We start from the raw sequence: 13,558 nt of genomic DNA, 5'->3' as shown, positions 1-13,558 counted from the left end.
AAAGATGATGAAATCTACCTGGAGCTTTACGTGGATGATCTATTAATAGTTGGAAGAATCCTTAGAACAATTGAAGCACTGAAGCACCCAACTACGACTTGAAGCAAGGTGTACTGATGCTGCCATCAAGATTATGGGGGAGTTCTGGACTGAAATTCCACCAAAACCACCATACCATACCACCATAGCCATACCACCAAGCCATATCGGGAGCTACTGGGTAGTTTGATGTATCAAATGCTATGTGTTCGACCAGACTTGTGCTACCCAGTCAGTTCTCCATTGGTGTTTGCTGAAACCGTCCCATATAGGTTTCAGCAAACACCAATGGAGAATCGCTGGCAAACACTGAAGCGGATATGCAGATACCTGAAGGAAACAAGCGCCATGGGTCTACGCTTCAAGAGCAATGAAGTTAGCAGACCACTTGTCGGATTCGTAGATGCGGACTGGGCAACTGATATAGAAGACCGCAAGTCAGTAACGGGTTTCCTGTTTAAGGTGTATGGTTCAGCGCCTGGGCCAGCCGCAAACAGCCAACAAGCGAAGCAGAATAAGTGCAGCTGTTTCCGAAGCAGTGTGGTTAGCCGAAGTTCTAGAAGACCTCAACACCAAGACATCAACAGATCCTGTCACACTATACGAAGATAACCGATGCTGCATATGGTTAGTCAAGAATGTTGAATCGAAGCGAATTAAGCACACCGATTTGGTCCTAAGCATCCTCCAAAAATTAAAACTCATTTAGTTAGAAACTAACACAAACCATTTGAAATTTATATGGGAATTGCTGTGAGAAAATCAAACTTTTTGCTCGTATGTATGGCATATGTATGACTTCCGAAAAATGTATGGCTCGTTGAACTTTTTTGTAGGGAAAACAAATCGCAGCGTTATATATTTATGTTCGGTACTGTATCTAGAATCAACTGTGTCCACTCTCATACTTATGAGCAGTACTGTATATCTTAACGGAAAAATAATAATTTGATGTGGTTTTGTATTGAATTATGCGAAAACCCCTTATGGGTCATTCCAGCACAAGCGTGTACAAAGTTGTGGTCAATGTCACCGATTTCAACCCAACTTTACCAACATGCTAATTGATATTATAAGAAAAAGCCTTTCTTGTTGTGGTCTAAAGTAGTCATGCACTCTCTGGTCTACAACCCTGAATTTTTTAGTTTTTCGAAATTATATCTTTGAAAGGGATACTACGCAACTAAACAAATTATGAAGAGCTTTGAGTGTGTTGGTTTATTTTCTTTTAATTCCGTTATAATTTTAATTGACAGATACGCGAATTTCGTCTAACGGGTGTTCAATAAAAAATGATAATTTTTTCAATCATATTTCTAGTAAAAAAAATTTCAACGCATTCAGTATTTTTTATTAAAAACATTATGTTTATTCTTCAAAAAAACGTCAATGAATATTGGAGAAGGGGCCCTGGTCAGCCGTACGACACAACTTAGTCGCGATGCTCTCACAAGAGCGCTGGACGACACTGAAATCATTCTCATTTTTTATTGAGCACCCGTTACTACCTGCAGGCTCCGTCAGTGCCAAGTACTCAACGCTTTCGTTAAGAGGTTCAAACAAATTGTGTTTGTTCTTGCCCCACCATTTTGAAGGGATTTTAATGTCGAACTTGATTCATTTATTAAAAATAGATTCTTTTTATTGAATCTATAGTAAAGAGACTGATTATTGGAAGATATCCAAATCATCAACAAAGGCCCTTTTCATATACCGCGGATTTTGTTGTTTTTTTTAGATTTTAGCTCAGTCGGTAAAGTCGTAGGTACAAAGCAAGACCATGCTGGAGATGGCTGGGTTCGAATACCGGTCCGGTTTAGGAATTTTTCGGGTTGGAAAATTTGTCGACTTCCCTGGCATAGAGTATGATTGAACTTGCCACACAATTATACTGATGCAAAAATGGTACCGGCATCGAAAGCTCTCAAGAACACTAAGTAGAGAGCACGCAATAAGCTAATATGCAATAAGCAATAAGCGTGAAATGCGAAGAAGGAGGAGAAGAAGAAGAAGAAGATGATGATGATATTGGAAAACCTATCTAATAGAAGTCTTCTGAAAAGAAAGTGGTTTCAAATACAGTTTATGAGATATGAACAGATGAGTGTGCACAGGCAATTTTGAGCTTTACAGACAGAAAATCACTATTACTTTATATGTTTGTAATATGAACCGTTGCGAGCGAATATGGTACATAACCACTAGAGTAAAGGAGACAAAATACCCTAATAATAAAATCTTTTCATCAAATTTTCTCAACTAAATTGTATAATTGTCCTGGTTGGTGTTCAGTAGTTTAGAATTTGCTCAATAAGCGGCGCCAGTGTGCACTTGAATTTCATGTATAAGCTGTATCTCGAGATCCTAGCCATATAGAAGGTTACTGTCTTGAGCAAAGTTGTGACCAAGTCCTTGCGGATGGTTTGTATTAGTTCAAAACTATCTCACTACGTGGCACTAATGTGCACATTAACTTCCTGTATAAGCTGTATCTCGGGATCCTTGCCATATAGAAGGTTACTGTTTTCTGCCAAGTTGTTCAGTTGGCCATGTCCTTTGGGATGGAGACCACATTCGTTCAGAACTTTCTCAGTACGTGGCACTAGTGTGCACATGAACTTCCAGTGTAAGCTTTAAAGGCTGTAAAATTACCAAATACTCCACAATAAGGATTTTATCGGAACGGAGACGACGTGCAGAGGCCAAAAATGGGTGGTTGACGCCATTTTTGAATCCAAGATGCCAAGATGCGCCAGGTAAGGATTAAAGCTGGGTTTAGACTAGGCAAGTCAAATGATCAACTCAGTTGAATTTAATTGGCTTGAAAAGTTGAGCCTAGTTCAACTTTTTTCAATTCAAGTGAGTTGATCAAGTCAGTTCAATGGCATGGTTTACACGTTTAATTCCCGTTCAAATCAGTTGAATTCAACTGACTTGATCAATTGACTTGTCCTGTATAAACCCAGCTAAGCGCAACGCAATCGCTTCAACGAGCGTGCTCTTGCTCTGGTAAAAAATCCGACTGTAGTCAAGTGCAAAACTTCGGGATTTCTCGTCTGCGTAAAGCTGGGTATAGACTAGGCAAGTCAAATGATCAACTCAGTTGAATTCAATTGGCTTGAAAAGTTGAGTCTGGTTCAACTTTCTTCAATTCAAGTGAGTTGATCAAGTCAGTTCAATGGCATGGTTTACACGTCCAATTCCCGTTCAAGTCAGTTGAATTCACTCTCGCACTCACGAAAAATCGGTGCGCTTGAACGTCTGGTATAGAGTAAGCCGACCTACGGTGTGCGCACCATTTTGTTAGATGCGGTGCACGTAGCAGAAACACTTTTCCCTTCACTCACACTGAGGAGAGAACCTAGCCTGCTTGCAGCTAGTGAAAGCATGTCAAATATCCCACAATATGAAAAGTTTTGGAACGAGGACGACGTGTAGATGCTGTAAATAGATAATTGGCGCCATTTTGGAATCCAAGATGACGACTGTGAAAAAGTGTTAAATATACCACAATATGAGTGTTTTCAAAATGGGGGTGACGTTTAAAGGCCGAAAATTGATGATTGATGCCATTTATAAATTACAAAAAACCGCCAAGATATGGTTTTAATCTTTTGTTGATTACGACCTGCTTTGATAAATAACATAAACTCACAACCCACCATGATCGTTTTTCAAGTATCTTTAAAATAAAAGAAATGGTTGAATGATCACATAAATTTGTTTTGCAAAAATCTAAAAAATGGCTCAAATGTTGACATATGGATCTAAGATTGGGCCCATCGCTAAAAATCTGCTATTTATCAATTTTATCTAGATGAACGCGTCATTGGGATATTTTTAATTGCTATTGAAAATTTAGTCGATTGCTGAATTTATGTATGGGCCCAAATTAGGGGCATTTAGGCCGACATTACATCCATTTCCCCTATTAATTTGAATTTAGATTCAGATCGCGAATTGGTTATTAGAGTGAATTTCGAGATGTGAAAGATTAAACATATAAATTTATTAGGATATCTTGGACCTGAGAAAAATCTGGAAGCTTGACAACTGTTCTAGATCGTAGTCTAAGAAAAATTATCATTATTCTGAAACGAAGGAATTTTTCCACGGTCATATACAATTTACATGATTTTTAAAATGTGATTATTTCAAATCTCGTTATTGAAAAAAAAAAGTTGCAAGCAGTTACATAACTCAATGTGAATTACCCAAGAAATTTCGATGAATTTTGGAAAATTCCAAGAATTTCATGGAAGCTCCATGAATATCATAAACATTGTTGGAACGTTAGAGAAGCAAGTTATTTTCAGAATACCTTTGGAATTATCCCATTTTGCATCAAAGTTCTTTTAAAAACGTCACTCTTGAAGCTTGACAATTTTCCTAGACATGGAATCTTGATTTATGTTTTTAAATCGATATTTTGATTGCAACGTTTTTACAAAATCGGAACGTCCCTACTTCCAACATTAACATACACCGCCGTACACAAAGTTTCACATGTGTGTGCCCATAAGGACATTCACTTGTTCTCCCCTTCCCTTCCCCTATGATTTACTATATACCTCCCATATCAGAATCGCACCCGCCAGCAAGGAGGATATATTTTTCATTTCATTTTTAATCCTTGCCAAACATAGAGGTAGCTATAGGATAAAGCATGAATATGCAAACTTGTGCAAAAGACGCGCTCTCGCCTTCTCCTCTCGCAGCGATCTCGCACAAACGCCAAACGGGAAATTGGTAGAAAATCAACCAGTGTTCTTCGCGACTGCCGAAAGAGGGTGACGCGAATTCAAGGATGATGTATCCCGTTTCTTTTGTTCTCACCAAGACAAAAGGACATTTGTCAACTTGGTCTTGGTGCTGCTGCTGCTGCTGCTGCTGCATTGCTTTGCTTCGTTTTATTTTTTATTAGATATTTGATCGGCGGAAGCCGCGTTGTTTTAGCTCGCACTCGCAGGGATCGGAGTGGCGTAATTGGATTCGTTTTGAATGTTGCCTGAGCTAAAATCGAAGCAAAAAGGGTGCAAATTTTTCAAATGCCTTCCTCGGCAGAGGGGAATGCGCCTTGTTGTGCTGTGTGTGTATTTACTTCACCGTTTCTTTCTCGCTGGTCTATCTTTCTCGTTACTAAAGTAGGTATGGTAGTTGGTAGAAGACTCATCATCTTTAATTGACCACACAAAGATGGCTCATTCTCACCGCGTGATTCCATGACCAAAAACGGGCAACTCATTTTGGATAGCGTGTCTGTGTTTGTGTGTGTGTGTGTGTGGATAGATATAGGTAGGTATGTGTTCGAATGTTAATTAACTAATTTAAAAATAACCTCATCGTGAGAGAAGAACCCCAAGCGCAAATGTACTGATAACCACGACGAATTCCGATTTATTTCGCTGTGCGCTTTCTATCCCAAAAGTTTAAAGACGTCCATTCACGTGTACTTCTTGGTAAGGTGGTTGAAGGTAGCTCATTTTTTTTTTTTGGTCAGCCTGGTTCCCCTTTTGAGTGCCAATTAAAGTTCATAATCGTTCGATGATAATTTGCTGCTTTTTTCAGCCAAGTACCTACGTGGATTTAAATTTAAACAGCGTGCGTATAGTTAGACAGCTTAATCAGTTGGAAATGGGATATTTTTTGTTCAGGCGAGAAATGGAAGGCATGATTATAGGAAGACGCAAAGTTAATGAAGATGATTAGATGTAGGTTGGGAGTTATTAGGTGAGTTTAGGTTAAATTGATTTTTGTTTGTTCATTTGTGAGTTAACTGGGTGTTTTGAAACGAATGCAGTTGGTTTATTTAAATTACATGAACATTAACTAAGGGTGGTAAATTTTGTATGGCGGTTTACAACCCCTTGTTCCCCACTATTTTTTTTTATTTGTGTTTAGCGAATACATTTGATTGCGATTTGGATTTACAGTAGAATATTAAAGTTAGCATGGCAAAATGTACGGAAAATGAAAAGGAATTTTGATCAACAATAGAAAACGACCTATCAGCTTTTTAAACAAAACTTGTAATGTCCTTTTCGAGCAAATCAAAGCTCGCCTACGCAAACCACACAAACACTATCGGCAATGGGAGAATTTTACCCTTAAAGCGCTAAAACGTGCGTTTTATTATTACAAAGCAAGACCATGCTGGACTTACTAACTACGAAAGTCTCATGTAAATTTCAGTGCTCTGTGACTTACATATACGAGCATCGTATTTGAAATTATATAAGATGCTAAATTTAGCTAAATTATACGTACGTCGAGTGCCATATGTTTGGGTCTCTGTGCTCCTAATTTCACTTATAGCGAATTCGTTTATTATTCAGTTCCAACCTGCATCGGGTATCAAGATTGGGCCTGCTTGTTTTCTGACAAACGTCAGTTCGATCGTTTGTTTTTAAAACCCAGCTCAGGTTGAGGTTCGCACTGACAAAAAGTTCGGTTTCGCACTGGGTTGGAACTGGTTCCAACCCCGATAATAAACGAATTCGCTATTAATATGTTTGTTTCCGTTCCACTTTTTATGTCAGATGTGCTGGGAAGAACTTAAAAGGAGATATGACTATCCAGCTTTCCACGCCCACTAATCCCTCCTCCCTTTACCTCTCATAAGAACAGAGGAAAGTGGAACGATTTGTGACAACCAGTTAATGTCAAAAAACACAGTGAACGAATTTTAAAAAACCCGTGCATGGCGCCATTACCGACCGTGGAAAGCTGTATAGAACTCCAAAACAGTTTGGGGAGAATTCCAATAAAACTGAGAGAATAGCTGCAATTTAAAGATTGTTCTGAGAAGGATACTATGACAATTGGAGGAGATCTAATTCTAATGACTGTTCAAAATGAGTCCTGACATTTCATATCCGCAGTCTTCCAGCAAGACGCAAAGATGCCGCTGGAAAGAGAGAGAGCTGGAATATGCAGCGCAGTTGATCTTAAAGACAAGTGACGTTCTTTTTAAGAACACGGAACACCAACGGGTCCAGCCTTAGCTGAAGTCTTAAGTTTAGATGCTGCTCTAGAAATCGTATCTGTAGTGGCGTCGACAACGCTAACCGTTTGGTTGACCAAAGGAACATTACTGGCCGCGGAAGTAATGAGATAAGCGGAGGGTTGCTCGTCTTCAAACACACTAGCAAATTTGGCTGAGAACAGGTTGCAAATGTCTTGTTGATTGCCAGCAGTTTTACCATTAAAAATCATGGAAGAGGGCAAGCCGACTTCCCTACGTTGCTCATTTAGGGTTCCAGAAGGATATCGGGTGCAATTTTAGCCGCCGTTAAATCCTCATTTGATAGCGTTGAAAACAGAGACGACTTAACCGCTTATACTCGTGGTTGAGTCTGACATAGTAGCATTTCAGCGGCAGTGTGCGGAATTTAGTAAATCTTCTGAGAGCAGCCTTCTTAGTTATTTTCAACGAGCGAAGATCTGTCGTCATTTATGGGACGCGAGAGCCGATATGGATGATCTTTTTGGAAACGTGCCTGTCAATGACATATATATTTTTTTGATCTTTATTTAAGAGATTTTTAGCCATAGGCTAGTTCATCTCTTAGTCAATGACATATACCAAGATGTGAGAAAAGGTTTGTGCAGCAATGTGGACGTCTACAGGATCTAGAATATGTTCCCAATCTAGGTTAGACAGCACAAGGATAATACTGTGATGGTCAGCTCTACGGAAGTCATATGACATAGCGTTTGGAGTGCTGATGAAATTATTAACAATATTATTTTCGATCACGATAACTATGATGCACTCGCTTGCCTAAAGAGAGGAAAGGAGGTGTATCACGTTGTCGAAGATAGCAAATTGATTCGAATTCTGAGCATGAGCCGAGTATTCGTAGTTCGCAGATCCAGTAAAATATGCACAAAGAACCAAAGAATGAACGGTAGTTGGGATTGGCAATCCATCTGTGAGCAAATTCCGGTGAATCAGTATTTGCTAAATCAATAGCGGAGCCTTACGGCCATGATGGTCACTGAATTAAAAAAAAAAACAGAATTTTGGAAATTTCTTAGGTTACCATAATTAGATAATTTTTTGAAGTTCGAAATTCGAAATGTTATTAAACGTCCCAGAATTTATTGAAATTTATCTAAGTGGCATGTAAATTATTCAAAGGGCATTTGGTCGAATTGACACATTGAGCATACACATTTTATTTAAACAATGAGATCCATGGAATAAAATTATAATTCTTAAACTAAGACATTTTTTTAGATTACACTTTCAATTATTTGAGGCCTGCCAACACCATCGGTGGGAAATTCTCCCACCGAGAATTGACTTCAAATTTTGCTCAGAATTATCTTGGAGTTCTTCTCTAAATTCAACTGTAAATTGCATGGAATTCTCATTGAAATTCTCCAGAAATTCCATTCGAAATACGCTTGATATTATCCTCGGAATTTTCTTATAATCTTCGCAGAATTATTTTGAAATTGTACCTTAAAAATTAGCTTCTCTTGGTATTTTTCACGAATCCTGGAATCCTCTTCCCTCTTGAGAGTTCTAGTAAAAACTCTAATGAAGATTTTTCTTAAGCGCCCTAGAAAATATTTTCTGAAATACCTTGGTGTTATCTATAGAATTCATTCAAAAATCTGCTCAAATTTGTTTTGGGAAAAAAATCTGAAATTCTCTTGATAGTTCTTCAAATTGACTGTATCCTTAAAATCTAGTCTGGTTCAAGGGTCTTCAAATCTTATGGTTTTTGAAGAGAGGACGAGGTATATTTTTCCTGATTTGTCATCTTTCGGTATTTCCCGGTGACTTCAAATTCCTAGCTTTTTTCCGGTTTTCCCGGTTCACTGGTCACTCTTTGCATTTTACATATGAAACACTTGTTTTTAATCCCATTATATTTGTCCTGCTGCCTAGCTGAATTATAAAATGTGCTCAAGAACTTGAGCACATTTTAAAATCCAGCTAACCAACAGGATAATACGCTTAATAAAAAGTTAATTCACGGAGGGATTCCTCCAGTGGGAAATCATAAAAATAGCGCATTCATCTTCAAAATACTGTAAGTTAATTCCATCTAAATTGCAATAGCAGCAACATTACAATACTAAAACTTCACTGAGAAGCTAATGTTACGAGCCAATCAGGTTTCCAATGAAGACCTAGAATACTCAATAAAGCCTGCTTATAAAGGCAATGCTTGTCTACGCATATTTCAATCATTATTGAATCATAAAGTGCTACTTCAAGCAATCAAAAAAAAATCCATTATCCTAAATTCTCATTTAGTTAGTTCTCTGCGCTAATCAAGCTGTTAAGAACACAATAAGGACCAATAACTAGAAGTATTCAGAAAAAATCAACATCTTCTCTTACAGCTGGTTTTAGACAAGGCAAGTCAATTTCAATTTAACTGACTTGAACGTGAATTAAACGTGTAAACCATGCCATTCAACTGACTCGAATTGAAAAACGTTACACCAGGCTCAACTCTTCAAGCCAATTGAATTGAACTGAGTTGATCAATGACTTGTCTTTTCAAAACCCTTAACCTTTTACCATTCTTGCATTTACTCAAAGGCACTCCAATGCGCTCAAGGGATTGATTTTTGTTGGACACAGTTGGATCGAGCAGATGCACCAATCTACTCGAAGGTTAGATTTTGTCAGACACAATTAGGTGTAACATCTATTAAGAGACGCACATACTCATTAGCAGCTTAAATTTTGCAACAACTAACAGCGTCTAGCGTCTACGGCAATAGATTTTTATGTCAGTTCAACTCAGGAATGTCAGTTCAACCCATTGGGAGCTGAATTTACAATCGGTTCAAATCATCGAAATAGGGGAAATGTCTCTAATGTTGTCCTATGGATCTAAGATTGGGCCCATCGCTAAAAATCTGCTATTTATCAATTTTATCTAGATAAACGCGTTATTGGGACGTTACTAATGGATATTTTGGTTGCTATTGAAAATTTAGTCGATTGCTGAATTTATGTATGGGCCCAAATTAGGGACACATAGGCCGACATTACCTACATTTCCCCTACCCTTTAATTTGTTTAACTTTTGCTAGTTTCTAGTCCTCACTAAGTCAAGAAACTTTGCTGAAGACGTCAACTCAATTGGATGCAAAAAACGCTATTATTGTTTTCCTGCTAGATTTCATTCCTGACCCACTGTATGTACATTGTTAAACCTTCCTTTCCCATGCACAGTGGTCCAAACAGTGAAAAACGAGTTCGCGTGGAATTACTCCAAAAGCTTTCATTTTAGGTAGGGGAAATGGCTCTAATGTTGGCCTATGGATCTAAGATTGGGCCCTTCACTAAAAATCTGCTATTTATCAATTTTATCTAGATGAACGCGTCATTGGGACGGTACTAATGGATATTTTTTGGTCGCTATTGAAAATTTAGTCGATTGCTGAATTTTGGCCCAAATTAGGGGCATTTAGGCCGACATTACATCCATTTCCCCTACATGGGCGAAGACACCAAACCTCTATCTCCACTTTTCGTAAAACTTAATTTTGAGTCTCACTTTTAGTGGGATTAATCAAACAACAGATATCGCCAAAACATAGGGCTTTGCATGTCTAGAAAATTCTCCAAAGACACTATTTACCTACCGAGGTCGGTGGGATTTTTCTGAGGCATAAAAATCTCTGGTCACGTCTTCCTTCGGAAGGGAAGTAAAGCCGTTGGTCCCGGCCCATGTGTGTTGTGAATGGGTGCGATATCCTACGCAGGTGTGGAAGCTGCCTTCCTGCACATTCGATTGTCGTCAATGGATGGCAATCGATGTCCGTCGGTGATTGGCACTAGATTGCGGAACAGAGACCGACGTGAAATAAAGGAAAGAAGAAGACTATTTACCTAAACAGAAAGGTTTTGGAGTAATTCCACCACGTTTTTCACCGTTTGGACCACTGTGCCCTGGGAGTTTTTACTAGGAACTTGAGTCAGAGCGATATACACTGACAAATTAATAGTTTGGGGTATCATCCAAACCATTAGTTCTACTGTTTGGGTTATCTGTCGGTTAAGGTATTTGTTTATTAAACTAAGAATGCGTGTGACTAACGATTCGCACATAGAAATGACAACTTGAGCATCCCTTTTCCACACATGCTCGCACATGTGTGTGACGTAACTAAGTATAAGGAAAGACGAGCGGCATTTACAGCAACACTAAAGGAAAAAGGACGTGCTTTCGAGAGCAACTTCTTGTTCGCCGGTTGACTTCGACCAAGCACCCGCTCTGCCGGCTAGGGTGAAAAAAATCACCCCCTGCAACAACAACAAAAAAACCTAAATCGGGGAAAGGGGTGGTGAACCGTCGTCCCTCAACGCGGGTGCAAATATGTATATTTTTCCCTCAAAAAAGCGAAAAAAAAATTGTAATAGAAAAAAAACCTTCCACCGGGCAAACGAAGGGGCCTCTCAGACACGCGCAAAAATTTCGCTAAAAACTTAAAAAAGGATACAAACGTGTTTTTTTTTGTCCTTCCTTGCCAGGATATTCGCTTGCTCTTTCGTTCCCCCGGACTGTGGAGCTCGTCCGTCGTCGTTAGAGAGTGTGCAAATTTTAGTGTATGCAAAAACCATCATCGGAAGAGACGAGGATCATTCCATCGGTCGTCGGTCCTTTCGCGTCTTCTTACTGCGCAATCGCACGTCTTTTGCCCGATTCGGGTTCGCTTTTTTAGGGTATTTTAATTACTTCTGTCAAAGGCTAAATTACGTTCTGGCAGTGCCCAGCCGCCTGTGTGTCGTTAGTAGAGTGCGCGTGATTTAAAGTGCGGCTCGTCGGCGGTCCAAGAAGTCTGTGGATATTTGCAAATTGCATCCCATGGCAACGAACCGTGTGCTGCGGGGGTGTCTGAGTAATTAATCGCGGGTATTGTGATTTGCATGTGAAAATTGTACATTGCAAGAAAGTGACGTGAGGATAAGAGCAAAAAAAAATTGCACGTTATGTTGGCTTACCTCCCTGGAAGGAAGCCGTGGAGAAAGATGTGAGTGTGATAAGGGAAAAAAAATCGAAGCCATTTCGCGAGAGAGCTAGGAAGAGGATGGGGATCCTTTTTTGCATACCAAGATGAAGGAAGCTGAAATTGTTCATTTTTCTCGACGGGTGGGAACGGTTTTCTATCGAATTTATCGGATCGTGATGGAGCATATTAAACTGAATCTAGTGTTTAATATTGACCGAATCAAGATAATTAATGACGTGATGGGAAATTTACATATATATTTCTTTTTATGATGGACTAACCATCAAAGTGTGTGGCTGCTCGGAAAGTCTTAAAAACTCAATCAGCATTTCAAGTGATTAGCTGTATAAGTCTATCACCCCAGGAAGGTGGGGATGAGAGAGAAAAGCTATCATCGAATAAAAGCAGATTTAGAAAAGAAAAAAAATCTTCGTCGGCGGTCGCCATTTCTGCATACTAATTACGTCTTGACTCGATCCCACTGGGTGTAGATTAATACAGTCGTGTGCACAGGTAGGGGCCTTGATGGATTGTTGCAAAGCAACTTCTATCTAAATTGCTGCGTTCCCCTTCAAGATTTTCAGTCGTCCGAATATTTTTTTTTATTATAGTATCTTTACCACATTCAAGATCATTCGTGCATTGTCCGGAATATCAGGGTGGCCACTGAATTTAAGAAATTAAATTACCGCTTTTTCCCGGGTGCCCCAGCACATTTTAACCGGTTTAATATAGATAGTTATATATGGTAAAAAAAGTAGCTGCATGTTATTTTAAATGCAGAAAACCGATGAAAAACCTTGTCTCCAACCCTTCTATCAAATATTTTAAATTAACAATATGGTCCACTCTTCTGTTATCCCCAAGACACGATTTTCTTCGACAATAGCGCCACTAGTGAAACGAAAGGTGACTAGTACACTGTAAATTGAGCGCTTAGCAGTTGACATGTCAACTGTATGACAATATCAACCAGACTATCGACACATAACATATATGGAACTCGATCATCAAAAATAGGCCCCATTTCAGTGATTTCAAGTGGTATAGTAGGACATCGATCTGTCAAACTGATTATACCATTTACAGTTGGAGAAAGGAGATCAAGGGGGTAGTCAATTCTATTAAAATCAGTGAATAATTATAAAGCTAGCTTCAACAAATGCATCATCTTGCTTTACACAGCATAACATAAATTAACGTTTGCATGAAAAAGTAGAATTTTTTTGCCCCCTAAAAAATGTAATTTTAAGATGCCATGTGTTAACTGTTTACAATTCAGTTTTGAAAGCGATACGTATTGCTTTTTTGTAATTATGACCAAAACTGGAGAAACTCCAAGCGAATACTTGTTTATTTCTTTAAATTTGCGTGGGTATTTTTTTTTTCCAATTTTTTTTCTCTATGATAAACTTAGATAACCGATGTATCCACATTTTTTTTCATTAAGTAGCTATGGTGGAATTTCTTCTTCTTGGAATTAAAACGTAAAACAGAAATAAATCTCTGGATATTGTGTTTTGAGCTGACC

At 38.7% G+C, this 13,558-nt stretch overlaps 2 protein-coding genes across 6 annotated transcripts in view; one reads left to right on the top strand and one right to left on the bottom strand.

The window, feature by feature from the left end:
- The window catches only part of LOC135701176 (zinc finger protein 84-like), a 271,564-nt gene that overhangs the window by 159,651 nt on the left and 98,355 nt on the right, over nt 1-13,558 (bottom strand). The gene's annotated exons all lie outside the window — the stretch shown is intronic.
- LOC135701164 (uncharacterized) overlaps nt 1-13,558 on the top strand; it is a 65,120-nt gene that overhangs the window by 29,118 nt on the left and 22,444 nt on the right. The window contains exon 1 of one of the 5 annotated variants that reach the window (XM_065221904.1): nt 12,022-12,048. The exons of the other annotated variants lie outside the window; for them this stretch is intronic. The gene's annotated coding sequence lies outside the window, so the exon portion shown is untranslated. Of the gene's footprint in view, nt 1-12,021; nt 12,049-13,558 lie in introns of those variants that run through there. 5 annotated transcript variants of the gene reach the window in all.

Source organism: Ochlerotatus camptorhynchus, unplaced genomic scaffold (assembly GCF_037179485.1).
Source record: "Ochlerotatus camptorhynchus isolate MF236.1 unplaced genomic scaffold, CSIRO-AGI_Acam_v1.1 ptg000150l, whole genome shotgun sequence".
NCBI classification, from domain to species: Eukaryota; Metazoa; Arthropoda; class Insecta; order Diptera; family Culicidae; genus Ochlerotatus; species Ochlerotatus camptorhynchus.
The sequence above is the reverse complement of the archived record's forward strand: the minus strand, read 5'-3'. Positions and strand labels throughout refer to the sequence as shown.